The sequence below is a fragment of the Anneissia japonica genome, unplaced genomic scaffold, assembly GCF_011630105.1.
Source record: "Anneissia japonica isolate Jap-2015-1 unplaced genomic scaffold, ASM1163010v1 scaffold2994_len2133135_cov197, whole genome shotgun sequence".
NCBI lineage: Eukaryota > Metazoa > Echinodermata > Crinoidea > Comatulida > Comatulidae > Anneissia > Anneissia japonica.
Genome location: NW_022728550.1, coordinates 1,392,596 through 1,415,036, shown reverse-complemented (window position 1 = coordinate 1,415,036; position 22,441 = coordinate 1,392,596). Strand labels below are relative to the sequence as shown.

Sequence of the window (22,441 nt, the reverse complement as noted above, 5' to 3'; positions counted from 1 at the left end):
CCAATACATTTAGCATGTACTCAGCACATACCAATACATTTGGTGTACACTCAGCACATGCCAATACATTCAGCGTACACTCAGAACATGCCAATGCACTCAGCATTATACCAATACATTCGGCATACACTCCAAAATAACACCAGCATACACTCAGAAGTACCATTACATTCAGCATACACCAATACACTCAGCATATATACCAATACATTTAGCATATACACTCAGAAATACCAGAACATTCAGCATACAGTACTCTCAGCACATACCAACTAGGGGTAGATCCTGTTATTCTGTATAAATCATGGTATAGCTTGTTAACAATAAAATTTGTGCAAAAAATTTAAAATAGGTAAGCAGAGATGAAATTGTACCAGTTACATGATTCTCTGGTTGAGCACACTTTGCAAATGAAGTTTTTATTCACAAATACATAAGATAGAGACAAGCTAATTCTGGCTTATCGGTGAAACTCTACATATTATAAAATAAAACATGCAAAATGCACAAGTTTAAAAATTAATTAAACAAAATAGACAAACTTTTCTTTAAACACAATAGACTGACATATAGAGAGAATTTTATCAGCAAATTTAGAAAGTTTTACGGAATGTATTATTATCTACAGGTATTTGAAAGTTTTACAGAATGTCCAATATACACTATCAGATCCCACTTGTATAATTGTTCAAATCAACCCATCCTTTGCAGATCTAATCTTTGTTTGAGCACTGTATATATGTTCCAATATATTTGAGCTCTGTATTATCTATAAATCAAATAGATAATAATATAGTGCTCAAATATAGGAACATAATGTTATGAAATTGTTTCAAACATAATTCATTCTTATTATAGTTGTATGGGAAGAAAAAGAGGTCTCTGGGGAGCACCTATCGCTATCTCGGTGAGCACCATACTGTTCAGACTACAGAGGCTTGTACAGCTAAATTTATCTACCCTATAACTGTAGTTGCCATCACTCATTAAAAAATTAAGTTTTTGCCTAGACCATAGATCTGCAAAGGTATAGGTTGATTTGAACAATATAAATAAACAAGTGGGATCTTATTTCATTTCATTTTTCATTTCATTTCCTTTTTATGTCTCAGACAACAAATAACAAGAGACAAGAACAACCATACAGGATTCCAAACAGCGAACTGAATGAAACTATAGAAAGGGTCTCCTCATAAAACACATATCATTGTCACCCAGCTCATGCACCAAGGATTGTCAATAGTGAATATATCACTGTCCTGCTTGTATGCATGGAGGAAGTAGTTTAGCTAAACTAATTCCTCCATGTTGTAAGTGACAATCCCTTTGACAATACAATACACACACAATGCTTCACACAAGACGGGCGAGCGAGTTGAGTTGCCAGGCGGTAAGGCAGGGGCACTGCTAGCTACAGCCTTAACATCGGCGCTGGTTCCAGCTGCTCCTCGCCATGGTTCGGTTGGTAGGATCCGGTCTTCTCGGATAAGAACTTAAAATGGAGGTCCAGTGTATACATCTGGCTCGTGTGCACTTTAAATAAGCCATTGCATCTTTCGGAAAAGTAGAGGGTTACCTCGGTGTTATGGTTCATTTCAGCCCCTGTCGTGAAATAATGTGAACATGTATCTACCATGAAGCACTTCTTTGTGACTGCTAGGTAGTCACGGACCAATTCAGCACAATGACGCAGCAAGTTATATGATATTTTCCTACCTTTACCTTTATCTTTGCAAACTAAATCTCAATATGAGGTAACTCATTTTCAATGCAGTTCAATGGATTAGCATTGCAAGCCAATTGAGTCCATGCACTTAATATAGGAAGCAAATAATATCGTTGAACATCCAATTCATGGAAGCAATAAGGTTGATACTTATTCTAATAAAATATAGAAATTTATACAGGAATGAACTTACATGCACAAGTACAGTACATATTATATATCAGTAATACACAAAGATCATAGAGATATATATAGACACACATAGCATGAATTAGCTTTAATTATACAACACCTACATATACTTCATGTTTTATTGGTTGAATGCAGGTCATGTGGGATTCAGTTAAAGTAACTAATAGTCAACAATCGTAGAAAATTAGTTTTTTAGCTCCAAACCACAAATTCTCAAAATGCAACACCAAAGAGAATTTTCCTAGGCCCTTGTGACCGCATGTCAATATAACCCATGGTCGAAGACAAGTTTCGGTAGGCATCACTTCAAGTAAAGTGGGTGCACACATTACTTAACCTTTACAAGTTGGCTTCTCACCTGCATTTGAATGGATGATTAAGAACTTAGGAATTCCTGGGGACAATAGTAGTAATAATGGTGATTATTCATCCATGATAGTCCATTGAAGATGATACCTGTTTGCTGAAATATTGCAAGATTTACCCCTAGGAATGTTTTCTTAATTTGTCTGGTTTTTTTTCATTTGGCTTGTTCAAACTATACTGATTTCTAAAATATAGTCATTTTGTCTAATAAGCAGAGATGATCATAGACCTGTCTCTTATACACATCTAGATGTGTATAAGAGACAGGTTATCAAATCGAGACAGGAAAATTCGAAAGTGCACATAATTGTTGTTCATATCACTTTTCATACTACACAAGAAGAAAATTAGTTTGAGTAAAATACACATTAATTTTCAAACAAAAAGTCACCTGCCATGATTCTCATTTCGTATAAGTACTACTTGTTCATAACAGCAATTAAGTAGTTGTCCTTGGTCACAAGATGAATGTTATATAAAACTAGTGCTTATAATCTGTATTAATCTCAACGCATTATTATCTGCTTCATGTTCTAGTATTTAATAAATGTGTATTTTATTTAACATTCACTTTCCTCTCAAGTGCAGTTTCTCTAATTAGGTCCAGATGAACATTTTTTTATTTGTCTTGTACCTCTATTAATTAAATTAATTAAAAAACGCATTTTATAGGAAGAGAATAAATTTATCCTGATTTTATCTCCAAAATAATCTTTTTTATTCATAACTTTAATTAAACTTGATTTCATTTAAGCACAAACTGAGTGAACCATACTGAGTCAGTTGAAATAAGGACACGGAGGAGAATAAATAATAAATAGGTAAAAAAATAAATATGTGAATTGGATATTTTTAGCAAACACATAGTTTTTGATGCAATTATGGAAAGAGTAATATGGTGGGCCTTATCTTGTACAGTCAGCTGGGAGTAGCCCTAATTTTATTATACATACCAGTTTTCCAGGTAGAAGTTGCTCTTATTCTGTTGGGAAGTATTCTACTTGTGTGTCCAAATGATGTTGAAGTCTAAATCAAAAATGTGTGTGCTTTATAAATGATTTCTCAGAATATGATATTTAAAACTGCATTATGCTATCCCCACGTTATTCAACCTCTGGCCTGCGAGCCAAATCCAGCCTGCCAAAGATTTTGATCTGGCCTGCGCAACATTGCTAAGTTTTTTTGTTTTTGTTTTTTTTTTATTATTTTCTAAAATGGAGAAGAAAATAAAAGTATATTCAGATTAATTCTGAGAGTGTCATTTCCGACCATCTAGAGGTGCCATAATCATAATTTTTTGGACATCAGACCCAACCATGGTGGGGCTGAGGTGGTTTATTGTCTTTCCTGGCCCATTTTATTTCGAATTCACCACTATAAAAAAAAATGGGTTGGGCCAACATAGACAAAATGGAAGTATGCAATTTATGTTGGCCCGCCGCTGGTCTCAACAGATTGGAACTGGCCCCCAGCTTAAAGGGGTTGAATACCCGGGTGCTAGCCTATCTCGGTGTACTGGGAAAACAGATACTTAAGAAGAACTGAGCATTTAGCCACAGAGGTATTTGATACCTCCATGGTTTAGCAAAGGTGTAAAGGCTACCTTTTGCAGTTTCTATATATATTTATTTATCTATTAAGTGCACTCCAAGCTTGTTTAATCATGATTTCCATGTCCATGTCACTAGACAAAATCCAAGAACCAAATTTACTTGATCATTTACATGCTTTCAGCAGCTTGTTTCCTTTTAGAATAAGGTATCTGATTGGTTGATAGTAGTGTTTTTTTTTCAATTTTCATGCAGTCATTCTATTTTATCTGTGACATGTAGTCTCAGCAAAAGAAGGTGTGCCTGTTCCAAGTGATTAATCAAGGTTATCTGTGAATATAGTGTGATGTATGTAGCAGGATGATGAGAGATGTGATGCATTGGTAAACTGAAGCTGATGGTGCTACTCGTGATTTTGTGAAGTCATAGTCCAGGTAACTAATAAACAAGATGACATAATTGCATCATTTATTACTGCCTTGGACTACGACTAGAAATGTGATGCATTGGTAAAATGAAGCTATGGCGTTCTCTTGTGGCTTTGTGAAGTCATCGGAGCACTGCTCACTTGAACTAGCTGGTGCTGCTTCGTGGTGATGAAGTATGCTGCCACTAAGCAGCACTAGCAAATATTGGTGAAGAAATAAAGGATTAATTACATTGTTCTAAGTACAAATATTCTCTAAACATGCTAATTTTTACTAGGTAACTACTCCTAACATTTTACTGGTTTGTTAGACCTACTGCTGTGATATTCATCAGATGATTATTAATATTTTGGTCTAATTTCATGCTCTGTATTGCAGTATTGTGCACACATTACTTAACCTTTACAAGTTGGCTTCTCACCTGCATTTGAATGGATGATTAAGAACTTAGGAATTCCTGGGGACAATAGTAGTAATAATGGTGATTATTCATCCATGACAGTCCATTGAAGATGATACCTGTTTGCTGAAATATTGCAAGATTTACCCCTAGGAATGTTTTCTTAATTTGTCTGGTTTTTTTTCGTTTGGCTTGTTCAAACTATATACTGATTCTAAAATATAGTCATTCTGTCTAATAAGCAGAGATGATCATAGACTGCTGCTAACAGAAAAGAAAAGCACTATATCGCCATCACACTTATTTTTAATAATACCGGTACACCAGAGCAGGTTCCCCTTCGTTAGGAATGATAAAGACAAACTAAAAGCTTAAATTTGTACCTTTTCTACTGATGGTCTGTGAGAGCGGTTGGTGCATTTCGGTCAGGGTCAGGACAAGGAACTTTACCTACGTTTGTCTGTCTCCACCCAGGAATATAAATGGGTAGCTGGTGGTTCATTACTGGGGGCTCAAGGAAACAGGTGGAATGAAAAGCAACTGGCCACCCTATCACAAAATGCCAAGGCTTAGTACGATGGGCTAACACTTCATTCCACTACGTTCAGTAATGATACAGGACTACCTTTACGTACTGTATACTGATGGTAACCACTTGCAACAATAGAATAATACACCTACAAGGCTCACAATGAGGAAAGACTAGTGTTGTCTGAAAACTCTGGTTCTATTTCAGCTGGTTGCTTTGTACATTTACAATTAGCTGTTGCTTATTTCAATAGTAAAATTTATATTATATTTTATTAATTATTTATATTCAGAAATACACTTCCAATTAATGTGCTATAGTTTTCAAATTGAATAAATTAAAATGTCAGTACATGGTTTAATAATGATATTAAAATGCTCTTGTCTCCATTTACTATCTTTGATGCAGTACCTCTGTACCAAACATGGTGTGAACAAACCATGATGAAATTTCTAATATTTTGCTTTTAGCCATATTTATTATACGGTTTAATAATTAATATCTTGTATTTTCAGTAGGATATGCCATAGGGTAGGAAGTCATTGTAATGTTGCTTCCAATTCTTCTATTCATTATTACATGTTAACTGCATAAGCAATTAGTACTCAAATTACCTTGTCTAAACCAATTCTCTTATTTCAATAGTCTAGGAATAACAAATCTGTTTGTACCCCACAGAGGAAAGCTGGCTCCATATCCACTTGTGGACAAATTGCAGTCTCCAAGTTCTAGCCTAGATTAGTACTGTTAATACATGATTGGGTTTTTTTTGTCTGTGATTTCTTCTATTGTTTACTATTTTAAATTAGCATGTTTTTGCAGTGGTTGAGGCAGGTAAATTTGTAAAAAATATCCAGCTTGAGGGTCAGGTACCTTTAATAATTAATTTATAGTAGTAATGATAATAATTAATAATTAATAATTAGTTAATAATTAATTAATTGATTGATTGATTGATTGATTATTTATTAATTAATAATTAATAATTAATTTATAGTAATAATGATCATCTAACAATGCTCACCACCTCCTCTCCTATCATTTTCCCCTTAGTTTTTATTTGCTTAAAAATTGTTAAATATCTTTAAATATTAATCACAACTTGATATGGAATTTTAAAAAATGTATATTTTATAACCCAAAGTGGAAGGTTGAACACACTTGGATCTTATAGGATTAGCCATGAGGTAGGCTTACCCTTGCCATATTACTTTAGTAACAACTCTGGACTGTTGGATTACCTTAATCTTATAGGATAGCCATGAAGTAAGCTTACTTTCTTAAGTCGTATTACTTTATTAACAACTCTGTACTGCCGGATTACCTTAAATTATATAAGCCTATACTTAATTGGGCCCCCCTACAAATTGTGTGGGCTGCCACAGAAAAAAAAAATTATAAGATTATAAGTGACATGAATTTCTTAACATTTTGTTATTTTTACAGATGTTGAGCCTCTGTCAATGCATAGAAACCCCTCAAATACAACACTCCATACACAGGTTTGGTGTCTACTAGTCATGCTTGCTCCTTTTCTTTCTTGCCCCCATTATCACTGTTTGCCACCACACCTTATATTATATTATTGTTAAATCACTGTGTGTATAGGGATTCTACTGGCTAAAGGCTAATTTAGTTAAGTGTTACTATATTATTATTCTTATGATTTGTACATTTTTATCTTTATTCAAGACATATAATACAGTAACCCATAAAATCTATACTCAGAATTACCAGGATGGTGTATTTATGCATATGGAATTTCATATTTATAATCTTTTTCCTTCAAAACAATTGCAATATACATTTACAAAAATCAATATTTATAGAGAAAATGTGTGCTACACTGGAAGAGACATTATTTGTCTATTTGAATACATTAACCATGAAATCAAATACTAAAACACATTTTAGGGCTAAATAAATTACACATTTTGCTTAATATCTCCAAAACAGCAAATTGTCAGTTATGCCCTTTTGCCATGGGAGGGCAGTGTACAGGTTTTGTATAATGTTATAAAGGTGAAGGTGCAGGTAATGTGTTTAGAGGCTTGTTTTCAGTGGGACCTTCTGGTGGTGAATATGGGTATTAAACTAGGGAAATGTCCCTTGTCTTTTTTCCGAACAGTACACTTGTTTTTTAACATGCACATGGGCCATAATTCACACAGGACCAATGGCTTAAACATCTCACTTGAACAGTGTTATAATTTATATTTCAGCCCTCTAGTACAAGGAGATCAGTGATCGAAATTGAACAAGGGACCAAAAATTGTAGAGGTATTAATGTATACATTTACAGGTAATGTTCAGGTATACCTGAAACATTGAAAATTTAAAATGTTCTGACAAACTGTGTATCAGTATTCAGTATTTTGTATTCAGTTTTGTTATTTTCATTTGTAAAAACTTTTTACATAGATTTTCAATATTGTATTGTATTGTCAATTGTGTATGTGAAAATTCCTATTCAATTTGTGGAACTTGCCATTTTCTAACTCATTAGAAAAATATAACAATAATAATAATAAATACAATATTTCAATTGATTCTCCAAAGGGTGTTATTCATCAAGGCCATGCAAGGCCATATAAATCAAAGTAGTAAAATGAAGAGAAATTAATACATTAATATTTAAAAAAAGGGTAAAGAAAAACATTACATAAATACTTATAAATCATCATTACAGTATAGTCAATTTGAGTAAACTGTTAAAATTGTACAATCAAGATAAAATAAGCTCTTTGAATTTGACAAGATAACTGGTGCTCTTCTAACATTGTCATTAAGACTATTCCATAAAATAGCACCATGGTAGGTTAAACTCTTTTTTTTTTTTAATTATTCAGTTGTTGGTTTTTCTATAATAAAACATCTGCAGATCTTGTGTTATATTGTGGTCCTTTTAATATGAATTTACCACCAACCTTGATTTATAGTATTAATAATAGTAAAAACAATACATACAAAAATAATGGCACTTCACATGAGAGCATCTTAGCTCAGTCGGCTAAACTGGTGGGAGCCACTCTGTGTGCGCTGAACCGTGAAGAGATCTAGGTCCCCGGTTTAATTCCCATCGCTGCCCTCCTTACAAGTTAGCGCACCGTCTTTCGGATGAGATATTTAAGCTGTTGGTCCTGTGTGCAATATGGCCCATTTGCATGTTGAAGAACGTACAAAACTCTTTGGAAAAAAGTAGGGGATTGCCTCTCGGTGTACTGCCCAATTCACCACCAGAAGGACCCCACTGGAAACAAGTCTTCAGATGTAATGGCTTATTCTTGGTGTGATTCACACCGAAATATTCCTATCCAAAAATGTCTCATGCGCTTTACAATTAACAAAATGTCAATGGCAATTATAAGCTGACTCTTAAGAAATTTAATATCTTAAGAGTCCTACACACTCATCCAGCCATACATACAAGATGTTGTTTCCATATAAAACATGGATTTTACATAATAGTGTGCAAAAGAGAAGAGATTATAAAAGATTAAGGAAGAGAAGATAAACATCAAGGTAAAAAACAACAAATATTGTTTAGTGAATTATCTGTTTAAATGTAAGCACCCAGGTATGCGTCGAGTAGTCCATTGATGTGGACAACAAAAACCCATGGAACGCTTCCCTATTGTGTCTGACTAAGGTCAGTTGTCGCTACAGATTTATTGGATTTTCCAGATTTTGGCTTTGGATTGCATAGTGGTATTATACTTCGGATCAGAAAATAAAGCTGATTAAATCGTTTAATGTCCTAAGAATGTGGAGCCTTTGACTTGGCATCAAATAACCCATTTTCAGACTCCAACTTTTATGTAGGATACCTAGAGACAAATGAGGGATTATCTCAGCCTTCAAATATCAGTCATCTCTACTCTCTCCCTCTTTATAAACACTGTGTCACTTGCAGTGGTGTATCTCTTAGAAGTTTGCTGAGAAAGAAAAATCGCATCACTATTCCTCTGGCTTACAAAATTTTGCATTGTGCTTCCATTATTCCTGGTAATACTCCTACCAGTGGTAAGCATGATAATTTACAATTCATATAGTAGTTATAAGTAGTAGTCAAATCAGTTATTTCAAATCACTTTCAAACAAACAATAACATCTAATATTGAAATATAATTATTGTTTACTAACGTTTATTATATGTTATTTTTTGTCAACATTTAAAATAGCAGGTGCAAACTTTTGCTAAATTTATTGATTTAGTTCAGTAACTATTTGATATTTGTGTCACTATTTCCTGTAGTATATGATACACAGCATTTGATTTATAAACAATGGCAGCTAAGGGCACATAGAAAAAATTATTAGATTATCACTCTTTTTTAAAAAAAATTGATGAGGGAGGGCATTTTTTTTTTTTTTTGTAAATTTGAACAATAGATTATTTCGCTTTTGTTTTTATCGATGAGAGAGGGACTGTTAATATTTGGTCTGTAATAGTAAATATTGTATAAAAACTGGTTTAATTTTATAGTTTTTTAATAAAAATGTATTTGAAGTCACAAAATTGCATTGTTTTTTTTTATGCTGTTGAAGTAATTGATGCGGCAAAAGAAATCAACATCAATATTTCCCGATTTTTTGATGTGAATGGGAGAAATAATCTAATAAATTTTTCTATTTGCCCTAATGTGGAATATACAATGCACAACCACTTCAAAGATTCCATTCTGAATGAAAAATCTTGTACCACATTATTGTAGGCTTTCTTTCTTTCGCCAAATTCCAGTTAATTCGTCAGTCAATTGAAAAAAGTATTAATTTCACTAGCCAATGGATGAAATTGCGAATTGGAGTCAAAAATACAAACTACTACAGTACCTCTAAAAACCTAAGGCACAGAGCAAATACACAATTGACATTTTAATCCCATGACAATACTTTGGATGAATGAGAATTGTGATTTCAGCCACAATCACAATCCCAAAGTCATTCCTCTTAAGCCGCTCAAACTTCTAAGTGTCTAATGAAGCATTGACTTTTATAGGTTTTGGAAGACCACATTTTAATTGTGGTATGCCCGCTGAACTTCCAATCAGATGAGCTCTTGGAAAATCTAATCCAGGTTATAGAATTATTAGAGGTCCTGTAACATGCCAGTAAATTAAGCAGCCTGTGCTCCACTGTTTTTTTATTATTGTTAAATAACTTTTACTGCACTGTTTTCACCAGAAAAAAAAAATCAACGAGGAGAATTGGTTCAAACTAAATTACTGTAAACTGTGCAGCCTATGTCTCAAATTTGTTATCGGCATAGTAACAGATCGGCATATAACAGGTCATCATCTCAACTCCTCCTAACTGAACATATTACTAAGAATAACTGGGGAAATAGATCATTTCTTGTTGCTGCACCAAAATCTGGAATTCTCTGTCCATCACATCAGGTCTGCAGAAAATATTACTACTTTCAAGTCCAGACTATAGAAACATCTGTTTGACCAGGACTGCCCCAATTAAATCTGCTCTTTCTTGCACTATTATCTTCCTAAATTTTTCCACTCTTGTATTTTTTCTGTTTTGCTTGGCTCTGGCACTATGAGCACACCATGCGGATACTGGCACCTTATAAATATCCTCAATTATTATTATTATTTTAAACTAAGTCTACTGTAATTCACATTCCAGCCAATTTTCTCTACCAAGAAAAAAAAAAATTAATTAAACCCAAATTATTATATCTTTTATTTGTTATATTTAGCATTTAAGAAATATTAAGGTTTTCTTATAATAATAATTTTGTTTGTGTTTAGGATAAATACCACATCCCCCCAGGAGTCAGGGTGGTTACTGCATGAAGTAACTTTAAAGCCCCACCCTGAATTTAGTCCTGTATATTTATGGTTTGGGATAGAGTGTGTTCCAACATTTAACGGTAGTTTTTATTTAGTAATTAATTAATTTAATAATAATTATATTGTAAAAGGGTGTCAGCCCCATTCATTTATATTAAAATAGGGCTCTCGGAAAAATAAAAAAATGGAATGTATATTATGGCTAGGGCTTCTTGTTTGCCGCATGTCTGCCTTTGATAAGAACAATAGTGAGTTCACCGTTTATAGCATTATGTAATGTTGTTAAACAAGTTGTTTTTATGTCCATTTAATCAAGAATAAGGATTGCTAGGTAGCTTTTAAGTCCTGATTAATTCCTATACTGATTTTAATCTGTGCCACATTTTAAATCTGGAATTGTCACATAGCTATGTTCATATCAGTAATAAGATTTTTATATTTCTATTTTTGTCTGTTTTTTGTAAAACAATATCAGCCATTGGCTTCTGTTTTGTATTTGATTTAAACTTAAATAATTCAGAGATTCAGTTGAAACAAATTCAGTTATGAATGCACTAAATAAGCATGGAATCAGAATACATACTTCAGGATCTTCGAAGATACAGTATATACTCAGACTTCTTCAATCCAGTCAAGATGCACAAAGACAGCAAGAAGATAATGTTAAAGAAGGGAGTACTCTATATCACCTAAATCTTCGAAACTCTACATTGGACAGGAAAGGGAATCATCATAAACGGTGAACATTTAAATCATCTGAGATTCGCAGATGATATTGTAATTATATCAAAAAACATCAGTAACCTTGAGGTCACAATGATCCAAGAACTAGATGTGGCCAGCAGACTAACTGGGTTAAAAACGAATGAGAAATACGAAAGTCATGACAGGACTAACAACCGATCCAAAAAAGATTCAGGTGAGGGGAACTGAAATAGAACAGGTAGAAGAGTATATATATCATGGACAGCGCTTTGTGAACAAAGTCAAGACAACGAAATAAGAATTAAAGCAGGTTGGCAAGTTATGGAAGATACGGCTCCTTATGAAAAGCAGGCATCAACACAGCATAACATGGAAAGATATATACTAAACATTACTTATAAAGACAGAAAAACAAATGGATTAGAGAACAGACACAAGTACAAGACATTCTCAAAACCATCAAGAGCAGAAAATGGAACTGGGCTGGACACACCAGCCGTAGACATGACGGGCGGTGGAGCTTGCTACTCGCATACATATGAGATAAAATAGAAGTGAAATGATACCAAAGGGCACAAAAGAGACATTAACTGGAGAATACATACATAAGCTTTCATTCTGCAGTGGATAGATAATGCCTAAAAAAGTAAAGTAAAAGTAAGTAACTCAGAGATAACAGTTGCTACAGCAAAGTATTAATTATTATTGAATCTAAACTCATCCCAGTCACATACATGTACTGGTGATAGACCTATATACTGCCCTCATCATTGAAATTCACTCCATGTATTTGTTGTAGGCCTAGTCATATTATTTTATTTATTATTTTTCTATATACATTGCAGGTACTTTCAGTACTAGTACCGTATACTTTTTAAAATTGGTACAGTTACATAAAAACATACAAAAAATTATACAAAAATATCTAATGAAATATAATATTGAAATGATTACTGTTATATCTTTTAAATTTTTGTCTCATTCAGTACTCAGAGATAAACAATCGAGAAAGATTATTTTTTTGTTGACAATAATTCTAAGGTGACATACTATCATGAGTTTGCCAATGTGCATTTCAAAGGAATAATGATAAATATTTATGAAGAACTGTCAGTCTGCTGTAATTTTTCATCAATTTGAACTTTATTCGTTTTATCACCTTAGTCATACATACCATCTTCATTATCATCATTACCAATACATTATTACAGCAAAATGAGAATGAAATCTATTTGTAGGTAACACCTGTTAGGAGAAGATCATAAATATCACCTGTCCATTACCCAAACACCTCACCTGGGAAAATTCCTATCTTTATAATACCTGAGTAAACAACAAAAAAAGTTCTTTTATCTATTTCCTAATTCAGTTGATACAGCAACAGGTCTACTCAAGTTGATGGTATGCTGTTTATATATAGCTGTGCCTCATTTAACTGAATATATAAGCATGTAGTCAAGAAAATGAAAGGTAAATATAGAAATTGGTTGATTAAATCTTCATTGATATCTTTGTGTTTATAAATATCAAAGACTACTTTTTTTAGATCTTTACATTTGTCAGTGATTTTCATTTCTGTAAAGTATATTCATACTTGTGTGTAAAAAGCAATCTGTAAATTGATGCTAAAAATAGAATTTATAGACTGTTCCATTATTTCAAAAGGTTACAAAATTATCCACTAAAACACTTTTCAAATTAAGAATTTTATATTATTAATAAATTAAGCATTTTTATAAAAAACATCATTGCTTACTTTACCAGTTTTTTTAAATCAAAATTATTTCCTTGTTATTGTGAGTATTATATATAGTTTATATATCAATATTAATTTAATTATGTAGAGTGGGAGTTAAATATTGGATACAAAATAATAATCATTTTTATTTGGAACAAAAATAAGAAAACTTATACATCCATTGACTGATAAAAGAAATTCTTACCTCTGGGTTTCTTTTAATCACCGTTTTCATTTGATTTATGTGAAAACAGATATGTGACATTGTAGCAGCAATTACTGTATTATTATAGCAGTCTTCATAAATAATGCCTAACAACCCTATTGTGAATTACAACATTTTGATAAGTTTACAATGGTAACAACTGTTAAGATATTATAGTGAAAATCTATGAAGCAGATATCCTCTGAGTTTATCTTCTGTTTTTTCTGATTGCATCATTCTCCTCTGGGATTTTTTCCCCTTCTACTTTCTAATGGAATCAGTCTCTTTGCATCCTATATATATATCTTGTCTCATGTTTTGTTAATAACATATGATTGAGGTATGATTGATTTTCTCCTTTTAGCAGTCAAGGCACTAGGTAAAAATATCCAGTGTGTATCTGACATAATTATCTAAGTGTTCACTTTATTTTCAGATGAAAATCAGCTTCTACTAAAGAAACCCAGATTAATGTGAAATACGATGATCTTTTGAAAATATTGAGGTGTTTTAAAAACGCAAAATTGTACCCGTCAGTGGAAAGTAAGAGTGATCAGCATATAAAAGGCTAAAGGTGAGTGTAAGCTGTATGCCCCGAGATGAAAAATTGCATTTGCAGATGAAATGAATGGTATTACGACAATGACACATGATAGATCTATCCTTCTTTCAATTAATATTATATGTTGAAAAGCCAAACACATAATATACCAAATCAGATAGCATTTAACTTTACATTAATATAGTATGCATATTTACTATGATATTTACTATGACAATGAGATATTAATATGTTGAAAAACCAAATGTATTATCTACCAAATCAGACTATTTACCTTTAAAATTTATATGGTAGTATGTATATTTACCAATATTTAAAGTATACATTTTGATGTGTTGGAGTGCTTGGTGGATGATATGTTTGCTTTTTAATACCAAGGCCATATATTCATGTTTCTCATTGCCAATACTCCTGTAAGCCTCATAAATATACTTGGTTATAAAACATTAATGTTATTAGATAAATAAATTAATTTCATAGATCATCTTTGTTTAAAAAGGTGTTATGAAATAATTATGAAAAAGAACAATTGCAGTAGCAATCAAATACAGAGATTAACAATAATAGGCCATATGCCCATAAATATCTATAAAATGTTGACAGTAATGATATCATGTCATTAACATTAATAAGTAGGGTTCAATGCTGGCCCTTAATTGATATTCTAAAAATATTGTTCAACATATTGGTTTTCAGTGAAGAAAAATATCACTAAATGTTACCCATATGGGTAAAGCCTGGCACTCCCTGATACGATTCCATGGAGAATGCAACGCTACAACCCGCGTGCAACAGATCATATTTATTGACGATCCGTTCAGACTGCCAGTGACAATCAGCTGACGGTATTGGCATAGCCCGGCTTTATATGGGTCCCAGAGGCAACGAAACTAGGTTGAGGTGGTATGGTAGTGCATACATGTAGTATTTAGTTGTGCCTGGTTGTGTGTAGTAGCATGACTGCATATATAACAAAGCATGATATTTATATGCTCTGTTCAGTTGTTTTGCTACCATAACCATATTACCCTCATCATCATGTCCAAAGTCATATTATAGTAGGCATTAAGCACTTGAAAATTTGCTTGAGGAAGTTCAACATTTAATTTATCACAAGATAAACTTTCAAATATGTGGCAAAGACAGCCAAACCAATCACTCATCGCAAATCATGTTTCAGAGATAATGGCCAAAACATGCTGAAATGTCAACATTTTTGAAATTTATTTTATTGCACTAAACTAACTTTTATATACTGTATCTATACATCATGCTATGCTGTTATTTTCTCCATTTTCAATATTAAAACAACAATTTTTAACAATTTGGTGATGGTTTCTGCCTAAGAAATGCCAAAAATCATAAACTTTGAAGGCCAATTTCTCAAATAAACAGCTGTATGTTTAAACACTTCTAACTTCATAACGATATGTCGGATTTAAATGATTCTTTTACCATTTTATAGCTCTCATTTTACTGTTTAACCCTATATTAATAACTAAAAATCGATTTTTGCGACGAGTGACTGATTTGGCTTGTCTTTGCAACATATGCCATTTATTTCCTTGTACTTCTTTATATGTGTCAATTCAAGGCTTAAAATAAAATACAAAATACAGTAAAATAAATAAGTACAGTAGTTGTATAGGAATCAGTTAGTCAAAATGAAATTAATGCAATATGCATTCATTGACCTGCCATTTTTATAATGTGTACCTCCCCACAAAATATGCTCAAAACATAGTAACCTGGATATACAATAAAATCAAACTGAAAGGGCAAAATGGATTTCTCTGCCTGAAAACCTCTAACTCAGGACTCCACTACTGATCGCTTGTAGAAGCAACATCTCATCATTACTTATATTACTGTTAGTGCACCTTGTAAACCCTAAAAGAAATATGATAATATGTGGACATGCACAAACATTCATTTGGAGTAATAATAGAATTTTTGCTTGAAGCTGACAAATGTTAGTTAATATTCCAGAATATTTCAATGACAAAATGCGTAAAACATCAATATCTGCTGATTCATAAGTACTGTATTTGGTGCTGTGTATGAATGTTTGGAGCATTTTAAACATTTTGTGACTACTCCATAGTGATCTTTATAATATAATGAAATAATGAAAACACATGTACATTACTCTAATATGTTTTTATTATGACCATTCATAAACACAACTCATTTCTTGCAGTATGTATTAAGTTTTTCCTATAGAAACCTGAAGGTGTACATTATAGGAAGGTTGCTGATTAAGCGAATTTATTAGCTCAACGTAATGCACATTTATATATGTGTAGGAAGCATTTTTTTTTTAATGCTTCCTACACAAAATATATTTTGTTTGTATCACAAATTTTAGTCACCGTAACATAGTACCCTATAGTTGCATGGCACCTAAGGCGTTCACCCTTCTAGTTCACCAGAGCATACCTGTAGTAGTGTTGCAAGCTGTGACTAACTGTATCCCATACCCTGTCACTAAGGTTGTAAGTGAAGTTAATTATGAAATAAAAATTAATAACAAACACAATTGCAACTATGTTACTTTTGTCTCCTGATAACTTATTACCTTGCCTTGGTCTCTTGATACGTCACCGATACAGTCACCTTAAAAATATTGACTGCAGTTCTGGAATCTTGTGGTTTATTAAAGTTTGTAACTCTGTAAGAAAATATTTACCTAATTTTTTTTGCTCATCGTATTACATGATTAAGACCCATGGAAATTAATAATACAGGAATCATGAACTAGAAAAGTTTGTTTATTTATTTTTTTTAAATTTAAATTAAAATCTTATTTGTTTGCAATGATAATACATATATAAACAACAAAAGTAATTTTTTTTTTATTAATTTTAGAAAAAAGAACCAAAATCAGAGAAAATGTTAGTTGCTTTATACATTATGAATTACAGTATTCTGAAAATGAAATTCATATAGAGTAATCTGTCATATCATTTGACTGGAAGTTAATTATTTGGTGAATTATTGGTGAAAACAATAATTTTGCACTTAATTTGTGCAATTATTTCCTCCCCAAGTACAATTTTAACTTAGCCTGTGACAGTATTACATTTACTCCTCACACATTGTCCAATATCTCCACAATAGCTTAACAATTTGGTACTGTAATATGTCCTCTTTTTTATAATAGCATTATTATATTCTAGAGCTATTCAGCTCATGCAGTTGCCTCCTCTGTAAAGCATAGTAAATACACCTTATACAAACAAAAACTGGCAAATAATTGACTTTCTTTTATATTTTTTCCATGCCTAAGGGCATTTTTTTGAATAATACAAATCAGCTGAGCAGTGGAATTCAACAATAATAAACAGATATGAAAAGTACGGTTGAGGGCTTTCTCATTTTCACTCCAACTTGTCATTTGTGTTTGCTTTAATGCCCTTTAATAATTTCTCTTTCCAAATTGACTTTGGTGTGTGTTACTACCTAATTTCAGCGTCACTGAACCATATGGAGAATAGGAAAATAATATCACTGAGTTTCATAATGGCTAATCTAAAAAGTATTTATTTAATGCTATAATCAAGAAGGAAGAAACTGATTTTATTTTAAACTATCAAAATCCTTTATAGCATTTTCATTCCTGTCGTTATCAGTAAGAACTGTCAAACAGGATTCTGTATGGCATTAAAGAGAGTAATAACAATCAGCCTAGACCTGACAAATATTTGATCCACTGTTTTTATATGGTATTCTTCCTTTGAATCTTTGGTTAGTTCCAAGATAATTTGATAATGTTGCTTTCAGGCATTATTGAATAAGCTTTCTTAATACATCCAATTTCATTTTCTGTGCAAGGCGATACCTATTGCCAGCTGACTTCAGAGCCAGACAATTTATACTAAAATAGTAAAAACATAAAAAATATAATTGGTTAGTTTCCAGAAGATTTTTGCTTGGTTGCAAGAGTGCATGAGCCAATTTGATTTCTGGAAAATTCTTGCAACACACGGAAGACTTGGGACCCCTGTTTTTAGAATTTACAAGGTCAATGTTAGAGACACTTGCACAACGAGGCAAGCTTTTGCTTGAGAGGAAGTTCAACCTGGTAGGATACGGTGCCTCTCCTCTTTTTTACTTCAGGATTCTGCATAATCAGTTTTCCCTGGTCCATTCTACACAATTAGTTAGATGTTTGCATTCTAAGAGTAGCCATTTCATGATTTTCTGCTAATTTCAGCATGCTAAATACCTATTATTACTGGAAATAAATATTGTTCTGTATTTAAACTATAAATAATATGTTTTTTTTTATCAGAAGTATTATTAATGTACTTTCTCAAATCTTCTAAAAAGAATGTGTATTGTTCTTTTGTTAAGTGATTCAAATAATTGTTTATATCATGTGTTTGTATATATGTGGGCTCCTCATACGATAAGATATAAGAACCCCTAAGAATGTTTTCAAAACATGTATGAAGACCTCTATTATTGCATGATGTTTGTATGCTTAAGGACCCAACTCATTGAGTGATAATTGTATTTACGAGGGCCAGTGGTGACAACTGCATGGGTCAAAAGCACAATTTTGGGCCATACAGTACTAATAAATAAAAAAACTCTCCCTTAAACCCTATCAGGAATTTGTATTCCAGGACCCAGATTGAGGCTCTAGTCAGCACATTGGTTCAGATCTTGCTGTGGGACATGCCAGACCCTTCAAGCTTATGGAGCCACCACTGACAAGGATAATATCGAATGCTGTTTGTATACATGAGAGCCCTAATCACATGTGTGAGGGTCCCTATCATATTTAATGATGTTGGTAAAGTATGTATTAGGACCCTAATCATTGAATGTTTTGTACAGTGTATAATAATTATATTAACTATAATCATTTAATATGTTGTATGTATGAGGGCTACAATTATTTAATGAGTATTGTATGTATAAGGACCATAGTCATGGTATCGTAGTGTTTGAGGACCCAAATCATAGTGAATCATACTTTTGTATGTGTGAGGACCATCCATCCACATTGTTGGATGAGTCACCCTCTTTAAGATGGTCTTAAATGAGTAAATAAATATGTATTGCTCTGAGTAAATAAATGAAGGCAGTCATTTTGAAAAAAAAAAGCATTCTAGGTTTTTGAATTTCTGTTTAAGCTTAATTTTTGTACTCTATTTTTCTATTTTTTTTACAACCCAGTTTTGAATGTTTTTTAACACTGTTGGGTGTCTGAAGAAATAAATAAATTCAACTGAGAAATACTCTTAGTGCATACCTCACAAAGACAACCAACCAAATAACCATCATTGTCATCACCATCATCATCAATATTGTTATTGTTATTTTCTATTATGGATAATTTTTAATCATTATTTGTAACTGAGGTACAGCAAAGTTCTTTGCAATATTCAATTTATATTCACAATTTAATAATTGATAAACAAAACATTGTAATTAACTATTTATTATTACTTACTTTTTAAACTCGTAAGATTCATTATGACTTTAAATAAAAAATGCATGTGTTATCATGTCACTTTGTAATCTGTTGCAAGCCTTATAGTTATTTATGTTGTTAAGTAAGGATTTACAAGCGAAGTAGAGGAGAGGATATAATTTGTGTTACACTTCCGCACCATAATACAGTAGTATCATTTGGTTAGATTTCCTGTTTTTAGATATATGGCAGATAAGAGGATTATTCCATCTGAGCATGCTCAGTACATACAAACCCAAGACTTACATATGATACTGTGAGAATAAGCTAATCCATACCATATCTCAGACTTTGTACAGTATGACAAAATGGAACTATGGAATGATGAAGTCTTAAGGCGGACTGAATAGTCCTCAAAATAAATTACATTTATATTTCCTACACACACTATAAAATTACTAGTGATATTGTTTTATATAATGTACATAAAAGCACTACTCATTTATGTTGACAGTAAACCAATTATATGTTTTGCTTTTGGCTTACTAACCTCTGGCTAGTAGACTTCCCAAATTATACCCTAAAACAAAACCAAAAGTGGATTGACACTTATGTTGCTTCATATTGGCTATTACATTTCAGCTTTTGGTGAAATTTCTCGTTGAGGATTATTTTAAATTAACTGGTTTATAATTAAGTGAACTCGTTAGAACCCTCTCACTTCACCTTTATTGCCACCCCACCTTACCCTACCCTACCCTAATCAGCCTGTCCATTTAAAAGGTCCTACTATAGCTTGTCATTATGGTAATAAATGAACGAGTTTGCTGCCCTCATTTTGCAGAAAATGGTCTTGAAGGATGATGGTGCAGAAAGGTAGGTTGAGATCAACCTTGTACCTTATGTTCTGCTATGTTCTTACACTTACTAAATTTATGAAAATATATAATCCAAATCTAACAAACTTTTTGTCATAATTAGTGTTTGAGAATATTTAGTGTTTGAATGTAGCTACTAAATGCTTTATAAACTCCTTAGGAAATCATAAACTGATAAAATCGACAGTGTCATTGACCTCACTAATCCCTTATGTCAGGAAAGAATCTGATGTATGATCTGTTGTTAAAACTATTAAAAAAAAAAACCCTACTACCCTATACTACAAAAATCTTCAATTTATTACTAGCTAATTTATTTGCCCAATAGAAATATATTCTAATGTTGTTAAAATCAAAATTAAATATTAAGTGTAAGCAATATTTTATTTTATTCTACAACACTAACACTGATAAATCTTCATTTGATGCTAGAGTTAATTCAGTAATAGAAATTTCATATGCAAAAAAAAAAAAAAAAAAAAACAGCATCAAGAAAGCATTTAATCTATGTAGTAGACTTAAGCCACCATATCTATAGTACTTATTTTGTGTAGACTACCTACCATAATCTTTTATTTCCACATACTATACCTTCCAATCTGCATTGATCTATATGGATGTAATAATGTGTATGCATACACAGAAAATGCATACAGACAGAAAATACTACTCTAGAACATAATTTACGTCCGGAGCATTTCTGTATTTTTCTGGATATTCTATGGTCTTGCTAGTTCACCTTTTTCTTCAATGACATTATAATATGAAAAGTCATACAGCTGCTGCCTTAGCAAACTCTTGCCTTGTCAGCTAGCCAAGTGCAAATCAACAAATTTTTTTTAGCGCAAAATTGTCAATTCAGATGGACTTTTAAGGTAATTGTCGTCATTCTTAACTGGATCCTACGTCAGAAATGCATGGTGACTCAACCTAACTTTAGTAGGTAATTCACTCAAAAAGCTCAACAACCAGCTAGGGTAAGAAGTACCGTGTATGCTAAAAATAAACCACAGACAAAATCTATCATTATATTATCAAATTTAGAATCAAGGGATGTTCGTTAATTTCTGACCTAGAATAGAAATCTGAGAACTCAGAAATCAGAAATTACAATATAAAAGTCGATGCTTTTACAGTGTCAAATTCTGTGTACCTATAATTATAAACTTTGTAGTTAAAAATATAGAAAAATATCGCATGTATAATTTATCCTTGAAATCAATATATTTTCATATTTTTGAACACAGTAATTATTACTAATAAATGTACTTTTACAGGATGGCGGTGTCAGATCCAGGAATTTGAAATAGAGAGGTCTGAGGAGGGAATCTTGCAGATGGAAGGTACAGACTACATCTGCCTCACCATGGTTGAGGCTGAGATATGAAAGGTTATGTCTGTGGCATCTCTAGATGGCCAGAAATGAATGTAATTTTCTTTTTCCCTCCAGTAGATGCTACTTGTCCTCCTACATATCATGTCGAGTAAACTGTTGAGTTCTGTATCACACTGTTTGTCAGCAGGCCTTATTGTATCACCATACATGCAAGGTTTAGTAAACTGATGAGTACTGAGTCTGTATCATGCTGTTTGTCAGCAGGCCTTACTGTATCACTGTAGTAAACTGATGAGTACTGAGTCTGTATCATGCTGTTTGTCAGCAGGCCTTACTGTATCACTGTACATGCAAGGTTTAGTAAACTGATGAGTACTGAGTCTGTATCATGCTGTTTGTCAGCAGGCCTTATTGTATCACCGTACATGCAAGGTTTAGTAAACTGATGAGTACTGAGTCTGTATCATGCTGTTTGTCAGCATGCCCTACTGTAACACCGTACATGCAAGGTTTAGTGAACTGATGAGTACTGAGTTTGTATCACGCTGTTTGTCAGTAGGCCTTAATGTATCACCATACATGCAAGGTTTAGTA

General features: G+C 32.6%; 1 long non-coding RNA gene across 2 annotated transcripts; it reads left to right on the top strand.

Moving 5' to 3' along the window:
* Positions 1-11,191: 11,191 nt before the first annotated feature.
* On the top strand, positions 11,192-19,361 carry LOC117114313. Of its 2 annotated transcripts, none has more exons than XR_004446327.1 (4): positions 11,192-12,360; positions 13,073-13,173; positions 14,083-14,220; positions 18,840-19,361. It is a non-coding gene; the product is annotated as an uncharacterized LOC117114313 (long non-coding RNA). The 2 variants fall into 2 exon arrangements; XR_004446326.1 differs by lacking the exon at positions 18,840-19,361 and adding an exon at positions 14,905-15,414.
* Positions 19,362-22,441: the final 3,080 nt, after the last annotated feature.